General features: G+C 36.1%; 1 protein-coding gene across 2 annotated transcripts in view; it reads right to left on the reverse strand.

Annotated features, from left to right (window-relative positions):
• TAF4B (TATA-box binding protein associated factor 4b) overlaps window positions 1–22,924 on the reverse strand; it is a 125,685-nt gene that overhangs the window by 63,136 nt on the left and 39,625 nt on the right. The gene's annotated exons all lie outside the window — the stretch shown is intronic.

The raw sequence follows: 22,924 nt of genomic DNA on the forward strand, positions 1-22,924 counted from the left end.
TTTTTGGTGGTGGTGGTGGTTGTTGATGTGTATATTAATGATTTAAGAGAGCAAAGAATTACAGATATCTCCTTATAACTGAAGACATTATTTTCCTCAATTCATCCAAGCAGGAGAACTGAAGAATAGCTATCTTTCCCTGGAAGCCTTTAAAAATTAATTGGTGTGTCTAACCACTAGTGTATATTTAATATCAGAGAGATGAATCAGAAGCAACTTTGTCTTCTACTGCCCATTTCTCCATCTTTCAGTTTAGTAAATGGATACACCAACAGGGACTTGGGGGTTAACTAAGTTATCCACAAATGTCCTGCAATGAGAGACAAAGAAACTAAAACAGACTTCTTTGTTTTCATCCAAGATGATTAAAAGCCCATCAAATTTCCCCAGTGCACTCTACTGTTCCACTGAGGATCAGGAGAAATCCAATGATCCAGAAAGATCAGTACCCACATAAAGACCCTTGAGAAGAAGTTTTCTTGACTAGTTATTCTGAAACCAAATGGTTAAAACTAGTTTTGATTTTCTGCTTCAGACTTTTGGTGTGTTCCATCTGTACCAACTGAATTCATTAAACCACATCCTCGAGCAAATGGCTGCAAAGGGTCTACATATAAAATTACACACACACACGTACTAACATGACACACACATATATATTAAAAAAACAAAAAATATGTTTGAGCTCCTTGCATTGTACGAGCAAAATTAAATAGTTGTTTTTATCTAACAGGATTGCTACATGGCTACAGTGCTAAGATTAATATATATGTTTAAGGATAGAGAAGAAAGCAAGAAAAGAAATACAAGAATTTCCTCACAGCATCCTTATCACCATATGTAATAACAAGCACGTTACCGATCATAACTCATCTACCAATGCATAACATAATTTACACAAACATGATTATATAAAAAAAGATGCTGCTTCTCTTTATTGCATGGGACAAATGGTATATCATGTGGTCTCACGTCAATAGATTTAAATTATGAAACTCCCTGTGGTAATGCATTTGTGCATGAGAAAGGGAAATAAATTATAATTGTCAAGCACTCAAGGAATGAAGGCCTCTGGTGTTCCACTTTAAAATGCAACACATTAGGAGTGAAGGGGAAAGAGCCCATGCTCAAACATACATAAGAGATTTAAAAAAAAAAAAAAAACAAAAACCTAAGTAAAAGAAAGAAAGAAAGCTAAACACAGTTGAAAGTGAAGAGATAGAACAATGGTCTTATAATCTGAACAGTGGATTTAGAAGCCTACCATTAAAAGGTGTGTCCTTACAATGGGAAAAAAACCTTACATTTAGTATCTCAAACCACCAAATAAAACATGCAATACTAAGAAAGTATACCAAAACAGTTGGACTCCACCGTATCAGAAGTCAGAAGTATTGTCAGAAGTATGGATGCCAAAAAAATGGCTCTAAGAATCATTCTGCCACCTATGTAAATAAAGTATTTCCAGAAACATCTAAACATGTAAACATCTAAAGTGTAAGAATGGTAAAAACCATAAACCCAAAGACAGACCAAGATCCAAGTAAAAAAATAAAAGGTCTTAGTAAAAAAAATTTTTAAAAAGCCATGTCTCATGGGAGCCTGGTGGGGTAAGTTGGTAGAACATGTGACTCTTGATCTTGGGGTTGTGAGTTGGAGCCCCATGTTAGGGGTAGAGATTACTTTAAAAATACAAAAACCAAACCAAAACAAAAACCCCACCATGTGTCAAAAGAATGAAAAGACAAGCCACAGACTAGGAGAAAATATTTGCAAAAGACATCAGATAAAGGACCATTATCCAAAATATACAAAGAACTCTTAAAACCCAACAATAAGAAAACAAACAAACCAATTAAAAAACAGGCCAAAGATCTAATAGATGCCTCACCAAAGAAGATGTACAGGTGGCAAGTAAGCATATGAAAAGATGCTCCACATCCTTGTCATCAGAGAAATGCAAATTAAAATGAGATACCACCACACACCAATTAGAAAGGCCAAAATCCTAAACACTGACAACATCAAATGCTGATGGGGATGTGGAGCAACAGGAACTCTCATTCACTACTGACAGTAATACAAAATGGTACAGCCATTTTGGAAGACAATTTGGCAGTTTATTATAGAACTAAACATAATTTTACTGTACAACCCAGCAATCACATTCCTTGGTATTTACTCAAAAGAGTTGGAAATTTAAGTCCACACAAAAACTTATACACGGATGTTTAGAGCAGCTTCAGAGATAACTGACAAAACCTGAAAATAGCCAAGATGTCCTTCAGTAGCTAAGTGTATAAATAAACTGTGGTACATCCAGACAATGGAGCATTATTTAGTGCTAAAAAGAAATGAGATGTTACACCATGAAAAGACACAGAGGGGAACTTAAATGCAAATTATTACGTGAAAGAAGCCAATCCCAAAAGGCTACATGCTGTATGATTCCGACTACAGGGCATTCTGGAAAAGGCAAACAATGGAGGCAGAACACAGAGAATTTTTATGGCAGTAAAACTACTCAGTATGATACTATAATGTTGGATACACACCATTATACATTTGGGTGTTTTTTTTTTTAAGATTTACTTATTTAACTGAGAGAGACAGAGAAAGAAGAAGAAGCAGGAGGAGGAGCAGAGGGAGAGGGAGAGGGGAAGCAGGTTTCCAGCTGAGTGTGGAGCAGGGCTCAATCTCATGACTCTGAGATCATGACCTGAGCTGAAACCAAGAGTTGGAGCCACCCAGGTGCCCCCGACTATACATTTGTTAAAACCCATAAAATGTACTACACCAATAGCAAACTGTAAACTATGGGCTTTGAGGGTTAATGACTTGCCAGTGTGGGTCTGTCAACTGTAACAAATGGACCACTCTGGTAGGGGATGTTAATAATGAGGGAGGCTATGCATGTGTGGGATTAGGGGAAATTCTCTATCTTCTGTCAATTCTGCTGTGAACCTAACCTGCTTTAATAAACAAAACCTACCAAAAAAAAAAAAAGTCAACTACGCATCAATGAAGAGCTAGTTCACTATAAAACAGAAACCCAACCAGTTACTTAACACCTTCAGGATTCAAATTTTTTTAAAAAATGAGTAACTTAGATTAGATACTTTCTAAAGTCCCTCTCAGCCACTTAAAAGAATGAAGCAGCTCTCTTTGACCTGATACAGAACAACAGCCAAGGTGTACTATGAAGTGCAAAAAAAAAAATGAGGTAAAAAGATTGCACCTGGGGGGAGAAAAAGATACACACACACACACACACACACACACACACACACACATTGGTATAACAGATCTCTGGAAAGATACATGAGAAATTCTCCTCTGGAGAGGGAAATAGGGAAGTGAGGACAAAAAAGACTTACTTTATACAATAGTATACTCTTTTCTACCTCTTGAATGTTGTACTATATACATGGATTACCCAATCAAAATGATTAGTGGTATTTAAAAAATAGTAAATAAATATTTAGGAAAAGAAAACTGGAAATAGAAAATATGATGAAGTTAAGACATGTAACTCCAACATTCCCTTAAAAAGAAAATCAGAATTGTTTAAGATACACAAAACGTGGCCTTTACACACATGCACAAAACACTAATGTTTACAATCTCAGATGTGTGTCAGGTACACAGGCCCTATAAACTGCAAATTGCTTCCATGGAGGATTCCTGCATAACTCCCGTTGAGATCTCACACACAGGCTGGAGAGACAAGCACCACGCATATTTACTACCAGTACTTAGCATAGTACTAGAATTGAACAGAATTCACCAATGAGGAGATAGTCCCATGTTTTTAAGAACCTTCTTGCAACCCTTCTCTGAAATAAGGAACTAACTGCCCTATAAGATTTGTTCTTGCCTGCCTTCCCTCCTCCTAGCTGGCCCCAAGCTGAACACAGCTCCCTCTAGTACGGCTGTCAGTTACTATGGTTACAGAGGGCAGCAGGAATAGAGGAAGACCCCCACTGAGGGAAGAGGAAAAGGTGCCAAAATAAACAGCACCCAAGCCATTTAAAACTTCCTCTAAGAAAGGAGGCAGACTGAAGGAAAGAAAAGTCAACACAGTATAGTAGCAGCATTACCAATAAGGCTAAGATAGGTCGGACAGTAATAAAGGTGTTGATGTTGAAGCACAGTTATGATTCTAATTTGGTTTTAATTCTGAAGGAGAAGAAAATGAGAGTCCCCTAACTACATCTTCAAGTCTTCTGGTCTAATGCTGTGTCTTTTGATGAAGGTACTATGCAAAATAATCTGTTTTTTTTTTTTTTTTAAGATTTTATTTATTTATTCGACAGAGATAGAGACAGCCAGCGAGAGAGGGAACACAAGCAGGGGGAGTGGGAGAGGAAGAAGCAGGCTCATAGCAGAGGAGCCTGATGTGGGGCTCGATCCCATAACGCCGGGATCACGCCCTGAGCTGAAGGCAGACGCTTAACCGCTGTGCCACCCAGGTGCCCCTGTTTTGTTTTGTTTTAAAAGATATACAAAAAGGAAAAAAAAAAAAAAATATATATATATATATATATATATATATATATTTTAAGGTTTTATTTATTTGACAGAAAGAGAGAGAACACGCAAGCAGGGGGAGTAGGAGAGGGAGAAGCAGGCTCACTGCTGAGCAGGGAGCCCGATGCAGGCTCAATCCCAGGACCCTGGGATCATAACCTGATCTGAAGGCAGATGCTTAACCAACTGAGCTACCCAGGCACCCACAAAAAGGAAATTTAATAGTGCCTTAGTAGAAAAAGCTTTCCAATTCAAGATTCTGTCAGGTGTAATAAGTTACTGTGTAAAAATTAAAGAAGCATTACCCAATTATCATTAATGTCTTACATTCTGGCTTCTAAAACTGATCTAATTCCTTAGCTTTTGATAAAGCTGTTCACTGCTTGTGTCTGACTTCTTAAATCTCTTCCACCAAGACGGTGGAAGATCTGAAGAGCCCCAGACTGATTCTTCTGAAGGAGAGGGAATCATATTATTTTCCTGTTCAAAAACCTCTCATGTTCCTAAGAACTTAACTCGATATTCAAGGTTTTCCAGGTAATGACCTTAACTTAGCACTCTTCCTTCCCATTACTATCACACAGCTCCTATTGATTCTGGCCTTGGTTCAGGCCATTCCCCACTTCAGGTTCTCATCTTCAAACTCCTGCTTTTATTGTCTTTCAGTTGTCAAAGCTTTAGCTATATTCCAGTCCTATTTCAAATGCCTAGTTTAGAAATCCTGGCTTAATTTGTTTTTATACTTTTGTTTTTATGCTTTTTTCCCTTACTTTCTGTTCTTATATTTTAAAAGCATTTGTCCAATTGCTACAACTTTTCAACTTCTGAGAGCACGTTGTATCTGTTATGGTAAGTTTTACTCTGTCTTCCATTCTAAACATCGGTGTGTTTCTCTTAAATGCCAACTAGACTTCTTTTATTGATTATATTCAATAAATATATTAAATATAATAAAGATTATATTATCTTCATTGCCTTTTTTTCCTAGCAGAAATGGTAAATAGTTGAGGAATTTCCCTGCGTTCAGAACATGTGCTATTTATTTGTTACAATGTACTGAGAAGTAGAACAGTGGGTAAAAATGATGAGTCAAACTGCCCACAGTGCAATCCTGACTGCTAGTTATTATCTATGTGAAATAAAGCAAATTAATCTTTCTAGACCTGCATTGTCAGTAAAATGAGGCAGTAGCAGTCCTTACATACTTGACTAAAGATTGAAGGAAGTAATTCATATCATGGAAAAAGGAATTAGTTTTTAATATAGAAAGAGTTCCTACAAATAACTAAGGAAAAATACCCATGATCCAATGGAAAAATGGACAAAGCACATGAATTTTCACTAAGAAAAAATTGAAAATGACTCAAATATTAGATGTTCTATTCTACTCATAAGAGAAATGTAAGATACAATTTTTCACCTATTAGACTAGCAAAAACTATTAAAGTTCATCAGAACATGTGAAAATATGCTACCATAAGCTTTGTTGCTCGGTGTAATTTGTAAATTTAACCTCCATGGAGAGTTATTTGATATTACCTGACAATTTAAAATAAATAAGCTCAGGGCACCTGTGTGGCTCAGTTGGTTAAGTGTCTGCCTTCAGCTCAAGTCATGATTGCAGGGTCCTGCGATGAAGCTCCACATCGGGCTCCCTGCTCCATGGGGAGTCTGCTTCTCCCTCTCCCTCTGTGCTTGTGCTCTCTCTCTCTCTCAAGTAAATAAATAAAATCTTAAAAATAAATAAAAGTATGACTTCTTTTAAAATAAATAAAATAAAACAAAATAAAATAGATAGGCTCTTCTTTCTAGAAATTAAGTGAAATAATAGTCACTGCGGCTTTGCTTCCCTAGTACAAAACACTGGAAATATCCTAAATATCCACCATTATGTAACTTTGTTAAAAATCTCAAATCACAAAGACTATACACTGATATAGAACCATCTCCAAGATTTATTACTACTAAGTTGTAAAAAAACAAAATGTAAAACATTATGTAGTGTATAATACCATCTGTGTTGAGAAGATTACATCTAGAAAGACACGCAAGAAATTGCTAACAGTGGTTGGCTCTAGAATGGGAACCTGGGTAGCAAAGAGAGAAAAAGAAGCAAGGGAGAACCTTATTTTTCCACTGTATAATCTTTCTTCCTTTCAAATATTGTACAAAATGTATATATTACCTGGTCGAATAAATAATTTGTTTAGAAAGCAGAAACAGAAAATTTTATTTTAAGAAGATTAAGTGCTTCCCTTAGATTACTAATCCCTGGTAAAATAACTTGGTCTTCAATACTCTTTTGGTAAACCCTTAGTTATAACCTCTCTATCACAGCCAGCACATAAACTTACACAACACCGTTTATTCTTCCTTCCATGCCTTTGTGAAGTTATTTTTCTCATGGGAAATTCCCTTTGTCTTTCCTCTTTTGACTCAAATGTAGCATAACATACTGGATTTCCCAAACTTTAGTGATTTTATTTTATTTTTTAAGAATTTATGTATTGGGGTGCCTGGGTGGTGCAGTCATTAAGCATCTGCCTTTGGCTCAGGGCGTGATCCCAGCATTCTGGGATCAAGCCCCACATCAGGCTTCTCCACTAGGAGCCTGCTTCTTCCTCTCCCACTCCCCCTGCTTGTGTTCCCTCTCTCGCTGGCTGTCTCTCTCTGTCAAATAAATATATAAAATCTTTAAAAAAAAAAAAAAGAATTTATGTATTTATTCATGAGAGAAAGAAAGGGAAAGAGAGAGAGAAGCAGGCTCCCCGCTGAGCACAGAGCCTGACACAGGGCTCGATTCCAGGTCCCCGGGATCATGACCCTAGCCAAAGGTAGATGCCCAACCAACTGAGCCACTCAGGCACTCAATGTTAGTGATTTTAAGAACCACCTGGGAGTACATTTAAAATACATGTCTCACAATCAAATACACACCTGCACAGCACCCACAATTTACATTCAGTAGGTCTAGGTTGGAGACCACAAACCTGGAATTTTTTTTTTAACAAACATACTTAAGTGATTGTGAGACAAATACTCTGTGGACCACACTTGGAAAAATACTAAGTTATAAAGATTAACAGCACCAATTCTATAGTTAGAGATGAAGGTTTTAACCCCTGATCTGACAATTATTAAAAGGATGACCTTGAACAAGTTTCTTCCCATCTCTACTCATCAATTCCCTTATCTATGGAAGTAAAAACTGTACCTCCTATATGATTTTGAATGAAAACTATATTAAGAAGCTACAACTGTATTAGAAATAAAAAATGAAGGGTGCCGGGGTGGCTCAGTTGGTTAAGGACTCTGCCTTCGGCACAGGTCATGGTCCCGGAGTCCTGGGATCCAGCTCCACATCAAGCTCCCTGCTAGGCCGGGAGTCGGCTTCTCCCGCTCCCTCTCCTGCTCCCTCTGCCGCTCCCCCTGCTTGTGCTCTCATTCATTCTCTTAAGTAAACAAATAAAATCTTAAAAAAATAAAATAAAATAGAAAATAAAATTAAATGAGTATTTAGGGGCACCTGGTTGGCTCAGTATGTGACTCTTGATCTTGGGGTCATGAGTTCAAACCCCATGTTGTGTATAAGATTACTTAAAAAATAAAATCTTTTTAATACAGTGGAATATTACTCAGGCATCAAAAATGCATTCTTACCACCTGCAACAATGTGAATAGAACTAGAGGGTATTACGCTAAGCAAAGTAAGTCAATCATAGACAATTATTGTAGGATTTCACTCATATATGGAATTTAAGAAACAAAAAAGGATCATAGGGGAAGGGAGGGAAAAATAAAATAAGATGAAATCAGAGAGGGAAATAAACCATAAGAGACTCTTAACTATAGGAAACAAACCGAGGGTTGCTGGAGGGGAGATGAGTGGGCGGATGGAGTAAACTGGGTGATGGGCATTAAGGAGGGCATGTGATGTAATGAACACTGGGTGTTATATGCAACTGATGAATCACTGAACTCTACCTCTGAAACTAAGAATACATTATATGTCAATAAATTGAATTTAAATAAAATAAAATTTAAAAATAAGTAAAATCTTTTAAAAAATGAGTATTCATTAAAAATTAATAAAACCATTATATATTTACATAAATAACATTTTAATGAAAACCAACAATACCAAAATTAAAAAGTGATTAGTCAAAAGGGTGGCATTGTTTTCTATTTTTCTAATTTCTTTAAAATCTATTGATCCTCTTCACTTTGAATGGATCTTTTACTGATGCATAACTTTGTAACATTACATGTCAGTGATCTGAAAAATATTGGTGCACTGAGTTATACAGAACTTCCAAATTTAGGCTCATTATACATAATCTAAAATCACATGTTAATATGTGCACCAATCTAATCAGAAAATCTAAGTCTTGGGAAGATGTTAAGTTCACAGCAGTGTATACAAGTTTTCCAAATTTTTAATTTTTGCTTGAAAAGCTCAAACTTTATCACTGGCAAAAAATGCTGTCAGTTGTTTTCCCTGAAGTGACAAGCTCACTTTTTTCAGTTTCACAGAAATGTCAAATTCCCAAGTCTAAATAATCACAGTTTGTTTTTCAGTTGTTCTTTGTTCTTCCAAGTAAAAATGTTGCTCCATGAAAAAAGTGGTTAGTTTAGCTCACAACTGAAACATAAGCAGGGTGCCTGGGTGGCTCAGTGTCCAACTCTTGATTGTGGCTCAGGTCATGATGGGAGGGAGGTTGGCGGGATCGAACCTCCCCACCCCCTGCGCTGCAAAGGGAGTCTGCTTCTCTCCCTCTTCCTCTGCCCCTCCCCCCAACATGTGCACATGCGCGCGCTCTCTCTCTCTCAAAACACATAAGATCTTAATATATATATACATACATATATATATTATATATATGTATGTATATATATACACACACACACACACACACACAAGCACATGTTCTTCCTTGAAACAACCATGAAACTCTGGCATGCAGCAGAAGAGCTTTATGCAAACTTCCCATTTTGTCACACAATATTAAAAAGGTGTGTACTTAAGGATAGAGACTTAATAAAACAACAACAACAACAACAACAACAACAACAAAAAACCCACAAACCCCTGGCTTCTTTTCTTTTCTTTACTGCGAGTGTCTGAGGGTAAAGAATAAATGGCTGCTAGCATAGTTTGGTACCCCTGCCTTGATTAATGTTAAGGTGCCAGCAGTTTTGCCACTGTGGCTTTTGAACCATCAATCAAATAATGTACTGAAAAAGGCAAGTAACAACATCAACATCACCATCATTATTAAAACTGTCTTAATCTCACAGACCCCTTGAAAAAGTCTCAAGTTTCAATACTATTTTCTGTAGATCACATTTTGGGACCTGCTGGTCTATATTTATAGTTCCAAGCCTACAATGAACATCAGAAATACTATGAAGATTTTAAAAATAGAGATTTCTGCCAAGGTTCAGTCTCCAGAGATTTCATTCTGGATAAGCCCCCAAATCAACAATGTCAGTAAGTTCCCTGGGTAGTTTTTAAGTTGTTATCTATACTATATTAGCAATTATTTCCTTGTAAACTGTTTTGAAAGAGTCTACCCCCCCTTACTATATTTATATATTTTCAATTGAATAAATGTTAAGAGATTTTTATTATAAATGATACTCTACCATTATCACTGCCTCTTGGCTTTGCTCTTTCTCAAAGATGCCCATGATATATAAATGAGATATGCCCTATCTCCTGCCCATGTAACTTCAACCTTTGCTTCATGGTGTATTTTCCTCTAATATCTAACATCTTTTCTTTCCAGTTCATTCTGCATCTAAGGACAAACATATTTTTTTTTCCTAAACAGCATTTTACTATGACAAAATCTGACTAAAAACTTTGAAAGATTTCACAATTTCATCTCCCAAGTGTTCATTTATATAATTTCCCAGTAAAGAATGTTTAAGAACTTAATTTCTATCAAGATCAGCATAAGGCAACTCCTCCAAGAAGAGTATTTTGTTGAATTTTTACCCTAGATTTAGAGCTAATCCAGGCATAGCTTACACTGATGCTTCTTCTCTGTCTCCTTTGTCTTTCCAAGATGAGGAGGGTTTTTTGTTTTTGTTTTGTTTTGTTTTTTTGTCACTAGAGGCTGTTTTCTAAGTCCCTGCTCTGGAAAGATTAACCATATATATTATGTCATATATTATAAACAACATATATTATTGATACATTTGTACATACAAGGAAAAGTAGAGTCTTTAGTAAGTACACGATGAAACAATTACATATGAAGCAAAGTGAACACATGTTTAATGAACACTAGAGAATCTGATTTCTGCAATATAAAAAAAAAGGACATTAAAGTTAATGGAGTAATATCGTCTATGACAATAGCATGTAACCTTGCCCTATATTATTTTCTAAGTGTGTTTTATTCGGTTTTTTTTTTAAGATTTTATTTATTTATTTGGGAGGAAGAGAGAGAGAGAGAGCAGGGGGAGGGGCAGAGGGAGAAGCCTGCTCCCTGCTGAGCAGGGAGCCCAACGCAGGGCTCAATCCCAGGACCCTGGGAATACGACCTGAGCCAAAGACAGACACTTAAATGACTGAGCCACCTAGGAGCCCCTAAAAGTGTGTTTTAGAGAAAAACTTTAAAAATGTCACACTAACCCCTAGCTGTTTGTTTATATTATCACTAACAGAAGTAATATATATGCATTATCCATCCGTATTTTATTTTTCTCTAAAATATAACAACTATTTTAAAAAAGCTTAATCTTTAAGCATTATCATATCTTCAAAAAATCAACAATTCCTTATTATCATTAAATAGCTAGTCAGTTTAAATGAGGTTAACTATACAAACATGCAATGGTACCAAATTATTTGTCAATTCTGACTCTAAAATGTGAAGAATAAAAGATGAATCTCTGGCACCCTCTGGTGTTTAAGTACTATATAGCTTCCCTTAGTCATCCCAGGTGTATTGACAAGCCTAATAGAAAATACAATTCTCTCAGTCAAAAATGTCATGAACAAAAAAAATTTTTTTTCAGTTAAACAAGTCGTTCTGAAAAAATAGGCAAATAACACTCTATGTTATTAAACCTCATCCAGTTAAGTCAAGACAAGATCTAATGGCATACACTATTACCTCCTCTTATTTAACAAAAGAGTCAACATCAAGGGTCTATTTCAAGGTTCATTTTAACAACTGAAGTGACATTGATATTAAATATCAAAAAAACCCCAAACTTAAGCTAAAAAAGCCATCACTTCAAAAAAGATATGCATAAACCACATATGACCAAAATTACTATAAAGCATACAAAATGAAAAATGTATCAGTGCAAAATTAAAAGATATCTTTAAAAATAGCTATGATTATAGACACTTCTGTTCTCTTTTTTAAAATTCATTATTTCAGCAAATATTTGAATGCTTATTATGAACCAGGCCTTATTTTAAACATGAGGTATACCATCGTAAACAAAAATTACTGTGAACTCTCACAGAGATTTTTTTTTTTTTAAGATTTTATTTATTTATTTGACAGAGATAGAGACAGCCAGCGAGAGAGGGAACACAAGCAGGGGGGAGTGGGAGAGGAAGAAGCAGGCTCATAGCGGAGGAGCCTGATGTGGGGCTTGATCCCATAACACCGGGATCACGCCCTGAGCCGAAGGCAGATGCTTAACTGCTGTGCCACCCAGGTGCCCCTCTCACAGCGATTTTAAAAGGAATGGGAAACACAAGGAATGGTAAACAAAAAACAGGATACTTTTAGATGAGTGCCTCAAAACAGCAGGTGTGACTGAAAAAGCTACTCTATATTGGCTGCCTGAGCAGAGACTATCTAATTAGGGAGATCACTTTTAAACTAAAATAAGAAGGACCAAGCCAAATGGAGACTGGAGGACAGAGAGTCCAGGGAATATCACATCTAAAAACTGTACAGTGAGAACATGAGTATGTTTCTGAGGAACAAAAAGAAAGAGAACAAGGAGGCTGGGTCCCCGACACCACAGAATGTTATACCTGCAATGATCTGCTTACTTCTAGTTTTCCTGAATGTGAAAGAAACTTCTGTCTTGCGTATGTCACTGTTTTTTTAGCATTTCTATTATCTACAACCTTAGTGAATTCTAACAAATGTAACTATGGTTCAAGATGGTTCACATCATAAAAAAGTCAATTCTCCCCCAAATTAACCTAATCACATAACCTCAAGACAAAATTTTCATAGAACTGCCCTGCTTATTCTAAAATTCATGTTTAGTAGAATAACAAAGGTAAAGTGGAGACACTTTTGATAAAAAGGGAATAAAGAGAGAGGATTTACTCTCTCAGATAGAAAAATAAATAATGAAGGTATAATAACTGAATGCAAAAATATTAACACAGAAATAAAAACACAGCACTAAAATGAAATTCTAGAAATGTACCCTTATATGAACAATAATTTACTATAAGGTAAAGCTCACATCTCAAATCAGAAAAAGGATAATAAATTCTTCAGTAACTATTATTGAGACCAGCATTTCAACTGGGAAAAAGCTAATTTCTGTTACAGACATTTACAAAAATAAAATAAAGAATTATTGAAGATGTAAAGGTATATGTACACATGTGAGATGTGTGTGTATAGATATCTTAGAGGAAGAAAATATGGAAGCACATCATTATGGACTTGGGATGAAGAAGGATTTTTTAGAATACAGTGAAATTCAAAAGCCATAAAGCATGAGAGTGATAAATCTAATACTGTGATTTAAAGTCTTCTAAAACAAAAAGAGTCTAAAAACAAAGTTACCAGTAAAAAAAATTGGGAGAAAGATACTTATAACATACATAACAAAGAATTACTCTCCAATATATGTAAGTCTAGAAAGCAATAAGCATTCAACAGATAAATGAGCAAAAGTAATATGCTAGAAATTTCCCAGAGAAAATACTAATGGTGACATTTTTGCTTCAGGCAGTAAGTGGACTAGATTTATTGAGGAGAAATTACACGACATTCTAACCAGACCAGCATAAGACATTTTCATTCCAGTGTTGGGTGCACAGAAGTTGTCAAAAAAGTTGTCAGTAAAAATAAGCAACTCTAAAGGTAGACCTGTCTTAGGGGCAATTGTGTGTGGCTGATACTAGTTTCTTGACCTCTGTAAAAGTGGAGAAATTGTATCTGAGGCTGCTGGGTTAAGTCAGGTTCCCTAGAACAGGTACTAAAGTGGTCCCAAGTCAACAATCATCCCTGGTTCCCATGAGAAAGTCACAAATCCACTCTGGAGTAAAGCAAACTCAACTTAGGTACTTAGGTTTAATCTGATCTACCCATCCAATGAGGTTTTATATTCAGAAATTATATTTTTTACTTTTTTTTTTTTTTTTTTTTGAGAGAGAGCAGGTATGCACAAGGTGGGGGGGGGGGGCAGAAGGAGAGGGAAAGAGAGAATCCCAAGCAGGCTCCGTGCCCAGCATGGAGCCCAATGCAGGACTTGATCTCAAGACCCTGAGATCATGACCTGAGCCAAAAATCAAGAGCCTGATGCTCAACTGACTGAGCCACCCAGGCGCCCCTACATTTTTCACTTCTAAATGTCCTTTTTCAAATCATGGTATTCATTTTTTAACAGAAAATTGTTCCCGGCTCATTTTTGTGATTCCACATTTTATTTCTATTTTATAAGAATTTTTAATATAATAATTTAACATAATTTAAAATAATAAATTTTAACATTTAACACTGAGCCTGGGTGGCTCAGATGGTTAAGCATCTGCCTTCGACTCTGGTCGTGATCCCAGGGTCCTGCGATCGAGCCCCGCGTTGGGCTCCCTGCTCGGCGGGGAGCCTGCTTCTCCCTCTCCCTCTGCTGTTCCCCCTGCTTGTGCTCTCTCTGTCAAATAAATAAATAAAATCTTTTAAAAAAATAATAATAATTTTTAACATTGAATATTTGATCATCCAATGTTTGTAGTCACTGGGGTTTCAAATGTGCTGCTATTTCATTGTAGTTTAACTCTCAGGGTGACTTTTCCTTATACGTTTCACTTTTGAAAGTGAACACATACATGGATACCAGAAAACCATGGAATGACATTTTTAAAGTGCTGAAAGAAAAAAAAAAGTCAACCCATAATTCTACCATAATTCTATCACTCCTGACATCATTGTCTATATAAATAACCTAAGGAATCTAAAAATTATCAGAAATATGATCGTAACAAGCCAATTAGCATAGGATTAAAGAAAAAAGCAATGTGTGTTTCTATACAGTAGTAACAGAAAAGGCAATCACCAAAAATATTTATAATAGCAATAAAAAGGTAACCTAGGAATAAATCCAACAGATAAATGCATAAATTGTGTACAACCTGTATAGATAAAATTATATCACTTTACTGAAAGATGTTAAAGAAGGCACGCATAAATGAAGATATAAATCATTTTTATACATAGAAGGCTCAAATTATAAAGAAATCAGCTTAAGGACAGTGGGCTCAATGTTATTCCAATTCGAATTCCAGCAGACATTTTTGGTGGAATTTAACTAATACTTAAATTTTTATGGAACAGCAAAATCCCAAGAATAGCCAAGAACAGTGGAAGGGTGGGTTATGAAAGTGAAGTACAGAGAAGAAATAAAGGAGAAGCAGGTAAAGAAGATGCCTTAACAGACTTAAAACTTATTTTGAAGCTATAGTAAATTGAGAAGCATGCTACTGGAAATAAACAAATTAACCAATAAGATAAAACAGGGATGAAAAGATAAACTAAAAATAATAGATAGCCTAGACAAGACCCTCGATATGACATAGGAGATGCTACAGATCACTGAGGAAAGACAGAGTCTTCATTAAAGCTGCTGGAACAAATGATTATGCCTATGGGATCCCTACCCTACATCATAAGAAAATTAAACCCTGTTGACCAAGATTTAAATACAAAAAGTAAAATTTCAAAATTTTTAGAACACTATAGAGGAGACTATCTTTATGATTGATACCAAGGAGGATAAAACCTCATAAGCAATTCATATAAGAAATTGCTAAATTCAACTACTTTCTTAAAAAATACAACTACTTTAAAATGAAGAACTTCTGTTCATCAAAATATACTATAAAGTGTACTGAAAACACTAACTCCAATAAATACTGGCAATACAGAAAAGTATAAAGAATTACACTAGGACTTCTGCTTAGTTGTAGACTGTCACTTATAACAGACAATTGTTCTGATTAAGAAAAACTAACAAAGCCAAAACATTTTTTAAAGTTTCTTTGAAGGCAGAGAAGTGCTGAGGAAACCAGGTCTTGAGGAGCCACAGTCCCAAGAGAAGAGAACCTCACCATTGGAAACCCAATTTTCTCCATGTTGTTTTTCCTTTGGGCATGTGCAAATTCTTGATGTGGAAGAAGACACTAAGAAGCCACAGAGAGGGGACACCTGGGTGACTCAGTCGGTTAAGCGTCTGCCTTTGGCTCAGGTCATGATCCCAGGGTCCTGGGATTGAGTCCCGCATTGGGCTCCTTGCTCAGCAGGGAGCCTGCTTCTCCCTCTGCCTGCCATTCCCCCTGCTTGTGTGCTTGCGCGCGCTCTCTCTCTCTGGTAAATAAATAAATAAAATCTTAAAAAAAGGAAAAAGAAAAAAAAAAAAGCCATGGAGAGGGCACCTACTAAGAAGTAGAAAAGCCAAGAGAGCATTAGGCAATCTCATGATGACAGAGAGACAGAAAGTTAGAGTTCAAGGTTTCTGAGGCCGCCAATTTTCGGGGTATAGGCCATGATCCTATAAAAGAACTGAGGCACAAAGAAGCAGACTTGACAATGTGTGATGAATTTTCATCCAAGCACTGAACATTGAAGCTCTGCAAAAGAAAAGTCAAAGAAGCCAAGAAAAAACCTTACGAAGAGCACTCTGAGAAGGATTCTGGGAGACAGCAGAAGAGCATCAGTAATCTGTCTGGCGTAACTATTTTGGAACTTTTGAATCTTTTGAAGGCTTCCAACTTCCAGGGGAAAGCTTGTAAGATAAATTGGGTTTTTCATCAATTTCAGCTGTTAGTTTGGCAAGGGCTACCCATCCCTGAGGCAAACAGCTATGCACATGTATTAGAGCTGTCTGCACGCAGCTTGTGGTAACTGGGGGGGGGAGGGGAACTGTCCTCCAAACATCAGGAACATGTGCTCAGATCACTTATTGTTGCTTCTAATCTCAGAGGTGCAGACTATGAGGTGGGTGGCCATTTGCTGCTACTCCTCCCTCTGTTGCAAGGCCCTCATCCTCTAGCCAGAGTGACTTCTAAGGCATTTAAAGGGTCAGTCCCACTTTCCCCCATCCCCTTATTTTCCTCTTTTGGAAGCCAGATATGAAATATTAGGACATTCAACAAAGGCAACTGCATATACAAGGGAAATGATAAAGACCAGACATACCCTGGGAAAATAAAAAGCTAAAAACAATCCAAGATCTAAAGTTTATACCTCAAGTTGATGCTACAACAAAAACAAAACACACACACACACAAACAAAAGACAGCAAGCCCTAGGGAATGGGAAGAATCTGATTTCCAGAGATGCCACATTATTAGATTCAAATGTCCAATTTTCAACAGAAAATTGTGAGACACACAAAGAAACACGAAAGTATGACCAATTAAAAGGAAAAAATAATCCACAGAAACTATTCCTGAAAAAGAGCCAGCAATAGATGTATTAGACAAAGACTTTAAAACAACTGTTTTAAAGATGTTCAAAATACAAAAGGAAGATATGAGGAGAGTAAAGAAAAGGATGTATGACCAAAATGGAAATAACAATAAAGAGAAAACCTAAGGGGCGCCTGGGTGGCTCAGTGGGTTAAGCATCGACATCGGCTCAGGTCATGATCTCAGGGTCCTGGGATTGAGCCCCACGTCAGGCTCCCTGCTCAGCTGGGAGTCTGCTTCTCCCTCTCCGCCTATTTGTGTTCTCTCTCTCTCAAATACATAAAATCTTAAAAAAAAGAAAGAAAGAAAGAAAGAAATGAAAAAGAAACCAAAAAGAAATTCAGAAGCTGAAAAGCACAATAACTAAAATGAAAAATTCACAGAAAGGTTCAAAGGCAGATTAGGGAAGGCAAATAAAGAATCCATGAACTTGAAGATAGGGAAAATGGATATTATTGAGAATGAGGAGCAGACAAAAAAAAGATTGAAGAAAAGTGAACAGAACCTACAAGGACTGGTGGGAAACCACCAGATGGTCAAACACATGTATTATGGGGTCAGAAGGTGAAGAAAGGGGCAGAGAATATTTAAAGAAATAATGGCTAAACACATCCCAAATTTGAGGAATAACATCAACTTAAACATCCAAGAAACTAAAAAACACCCAAGCAAGGTCATCTCAAAGAAACCCGCACTCAGACACATAATCAAACTTTCAAAAGACAGAGAAACTTGAAAGCAGAGAGAGAAAAACAACTCATCACATAGATGGTAGTGTCTCCCTCTATATGGTATTGGGAAAAGTGGATGTTACAGAACTTATCTTATTAGCACAGTACCTGGCACGCTGTAAGTTTGAATAAATATTACTGAAATGACAATAACTGCTAAGTTATTACCTTTTAAATAAGCCTCTAAACTGATAGGTCAAAAGAATATCTAAGACTGAAGATACTTTCATTTCTGAAGAATAACTGAGAAATGCCTCTTGACACTCCTAATAGACAAGATGGAGTAAGACCAGAATGATAACACAATGACTAGCACAGAGCAGACAACAAATACTGGTTAAATGGATTAGCAACATGTTGAGAAAAAAAAATCATACCGAAGAGTTGGTTAATCTATCAGCATCACCCTAGAAGGTGGGCTAGAGTGTAAAGCTTTGTCTTTCACTTTTTTTTTAAAGATTTATTTATTTGAGAGAGAGGGGGGAGAGAGCGAGCGAGCGCATGTGCGCACGGTGGGGAGGGCAGAAGGAGAGGGAGAGAATCTCAAGCAGACTCCCTGCCGAGCATGGAGCCTAACTCGGGGCTCGATCATGACGTAAGGAGTTGGTCACTTATTTAACTGACTGAGCCACCCAGGCAGCCTATCTTTCACTCTTGAATAGATACTAATGTCATCCATACAAACAAAACCTGCAATAAACCAACTAAATCTAACATACATGTACAGAATATGCTATCTGAACAAAAGCAAATATATTCTTCAAGTGCACATGAGACATTTTCCAGGGTAGACCATATATTGGGTCACAAATGAAATCTAAGTAGATTTAAAAAGATCACATAGCTTCTCTGATAACAATGGGATGAACTCAGAATCCACAGCAGAAAATAAAACTGCCAAATTAACAGATTTATGGAAATTAAACATACTCTTCAATAATCAATAGATCAGAGAAGAAATCCAAAGAGAAATTAGAAAAGACTTAGACAATGAAAATGAAAACACAACATACCAAACTTTATAGGAAGCTGCAAAGAAGTGCCAAGGAAATTTATAGCTATAAATAATTACATTAAAAAAAAAGAGGGGTGCCTGGGTGCTTAGTCAGTTAAGCATCTGCCTTTGGCTCAGGTCATGATTTCAGGGTCCTGGGATTGAGCCCTGTGTCAGGCTCCCTGCTTAGCAAAGAGCCTGCTTCTGACCTCTCCCTCTGCTCTCCCTACCCCTGGCTTGTGTGTGCGAGCTCGCTCTCTCTCTCTCTCTTTCTCAAGTAAAAAAAAAAAAACACCCAAAAAACAAAAAACAAGAAAGATCTCATACCAATAAAATAATTTTACAACTTCATGAACTAGAAAACTAAAGGACAATCTAAACCCAAAGCAGCATAAGGAAGGAAAAATAAAAATTAGAGCAGAAACAAACAAAAGAGAATAGAAAAACAATAAGGAAAATAAACCCCAAAGTTGGTATTTGAAAAGATAGAAAAATAAACAAACCTTCAGCTAGACTAATAATAAAAAGAGAAGACTCAAATTAAAATCTGAAAAGAAAGTAGAGACATCACTACCACTACTGCAGAAATAAAAAATATTAGAGTACTAAGGAAACTGTATGCAAAAAAATAGAATAACCTAGATGAAATGGACAAATTCCTAGAAACGCAAAACCTACCAAGACTTAATCACAAAGAAAATCTAAATAACTAAGATTTTCAATAACTAAGGAGACTGAATCAGGAATAAAAAAATCTCCCAACAAATAAAAGCTCTGGCTTCACTGCCAATTAGACCAAACATTTAAAGGAGAACTAATATCAAATCCTCTAAAACTTCCCCAAAAAACGAAAGACGAGAAGGTATTTCCTAACCCATTCTATGAAGCCAGCATTACCATGATACCAAAGCCAGACAAAAATACCATAAGGAAACCAGATTGGTGTGCCTATCTGACTCGGTTGGTACAGCCTGTGACCTTGATCTTGGGATTGAGTTCAAGTTCCACACCGGGTGTAGAACCTACTTTAAAAAAAGGTAGGAAAAAAAAAAAGGAGGAGCACCTGGGTGACGTAGTCAGTTAAGCGTCGGACTCTTGGTTTCAGTTCAGGTCATGATCTCAGGGTCGTGAGATCAAGCTCGGTGTTGGGCTCTGTGCTCGGCACAGACTCTGCTTAAAACTGTCTCTTCCTCTCCCTCTGCCCCTCACCTGCCCACACACTCTCTCTCTGTCTCTCTCTCAAATGAATATTTTTTTACAAATTAAAAAATTAAAAAAATTTAAAAGAAAGAAAACTATAGACCGATATCCCTTATGAACAATGACACAAAATTCCTCAACAAAGTACCAACAAACTGAATTCGACAGCACATTAAAGGATCATACACCAAGACTAAGTGGGATTTATTCCTGGAGTACAAAGATGGTTCAACATACAAAACTGATCAATTTAATACAGATTAACAGAAAGGAGGAAAAAGCCACTGATCATCTTGAGTGATGCTGAGAAATAATTCTACAAAATTTAACACCTTTTCAACATTCAAAAAACCAAGAATGGAAGAAAAGTATTTCAACATAATAAAACAATATATGAAAAACCCACAGTGAAAACCATATTCAATGATGAAAGACTGAAAACTTTTCCTCTAAGATCAAGAACAAGATAAAGATGTTAACTTTGGCCTCTTCTATGCAACATAGTACTGGAAGTTCTAGCCAGAGCAATTATGCAAGAAAAAGAAATAAAAGAATCCAAATTGGAAAGGAAGAGGTAAAATTATCTCTATTCATAAACAATATGATCCCACGTGTTAGAAAACCCTAAAGATCCCACAATAAATTAGAATTAATAAATGCATTGAATAAAGTAGCAGGATACAAAGTTTACACAAAAAAATCAGCTACATTTCTATACATTAACAATGGGCAATTTGTGAAGGAAATAAGAAATTACATTTACAATAGCATCAACTAGGACAAAATACTTAGGAATAAATTTAACCAAGAAGCCAAAAGACTTGCACAATGAAAACCACAAAATGTTGTTGAAAGAAATTAAAGAAGACATAAATGAATAGAAACACACCCCATATTCACGGATTGGAAGGCTTATATTACTAAGAAGTCAATGTTACCCAGAGCAATCTACAGATGTAATGCAATCTCTATCAAAATCCCAGTGGCATTTTTTGCAAAAATAGAAAAACCCAACTTAAAATTCATATGGAATCTCAAGGGACCCTGAATAGCCAAACAATCTTGAAAAGAAACAAAGATGGAGACCCTGATATCAAAATTGACTACAATGCTACAGTAATCAAGATAGTGTGCTACTAATATAAAGACTGACATACAACCAAATGAATAGAACAGAGAAGACATAAATATCAAAATTGACTACAATGCTACAGTAATCAAGATAGTGTGCTACTAATATAAAGACTGGCATACAACCAAATGAATAGAACAGAGAAGACATAAATAAACCCTTACATATATGGTCAAATGATTTTTGACATGGTGCCAAATGAGTGGATTTTTGACAAGGGTGCCAAGACCTTTCAGTGGGGAACAGATAGTATTTTTAGCAATACTAAGTGCTGAAGAAACTGGGATCCACATTCAAATGGGATGATGTTGGACCTTTACCTAATTCCATATACAAAAATTAACTAATAAAGGATCAATAACCAGAAAGGATAAAAAAATATAGGACCTAAAACTATAAAACTCTTAGAAGAAAACAGGACAAAAGCTTTACGACATTGTGTTTGGCAGTAATTTCTTGCATATGACACCAAAGGCACAAGCAACAAAAGGGTATTAAACAAACTGGATTTCACAAAAACTTTTGAATTTTTTTGCTTCAAAAGACATTAACTTCAGAGTAAAAAAGCAATGCGCAGAGGAAAGTATTTGCAAATCATACATCCAATAAGGGAGAAATATACAGAATATAAAACTCAATAACCAAAAAAATCTGACTATAAAATGGGCAAAGTACTTGAATTGAAAATTATCCAAAGAAGATATACAAAAGCAATGATAAGCACATGAAAAGATGCTCAACATCACTAATCATTAGGGAAATGCAAATCAAAACCACAAAGAAATACCACTTTACATCTATTATGAAGACTATTATCAAAGAAAACAAAACCAGAAAATAACAAGTGTTGGCAAGAATGAGGAAAAATCTGAACTCCTGTGTACTGTCGATGGGAATGTAAAATGGTACAACTGCTGTGGAAAATAGCATGGCAGATCCTCAAAAAATAAAAAATGTAGAATAGATACCATATGATCCTTTAACTCCATTTCTGGATATATAACCAAAAGAACTGAAAACAGACGTGAAGATATTTGTATGCCCATATTGATAGCATCATTATTCACAATAGTTAAAATGTGGAAGACACTCAAGTGTCCATTGACAGATGAGTGGATATACAACAGAATATAATTCAGTCTTAAAAAGGAAGGAAATTCTGACTTATGCTACAATGTGGATGAACCCCCGAGGACATTATTCTAAGTGGAATAAGCCAGTCACAAAAAGATAAATACTGTGTAATTCCACTTACATGAGACTGCTGTAGTCAAAATCACAAAGACAGAAAAGTAAGTTGAATGTTGGTTGCCAGGGGCTGGTGGGAAGGGAAAAATAAGGACTAATTGTTTAAAAGGTATAGAGTTTCATTTTATAAAATGAAAAGAGTTCTGGAGATAGATGGTGGTGATGGTTGCATAACAACATGAGTATACTTAATGCCACTTAAAAATGGTTATGATGGTGAATTTTATGTTGTGTATTTTCCAAAAATTTTTTTTAAATGGAAGAAGAATTAAGAATTAAGACAGTTTATAACAATCACAAAAGCATGGTGAGTTTTAAGCACTCTTGAAACACTGAGGAAATAAAAATTGGGGTTCAGAATCCAGCAAAGAGAAAAGTACCCTAACTCTTAGTTGAAACTCCTC

The sequence above is a fragment of the Ursus americanus genome, chromosome 19 (genome assembly GCF_024610735.1).
Source record: "Ursus americanus isolate L20-20 chromosome 19, mUrsAme1.1.p, whole genome shotgun sequence".
Classification (NCBI taxonomy): domain Eukaryota; kingdom Metazoa; phylum Chordata; class Mammalia; order Carnivora; family Ursidae; genus Ursus; species Ursus americanus.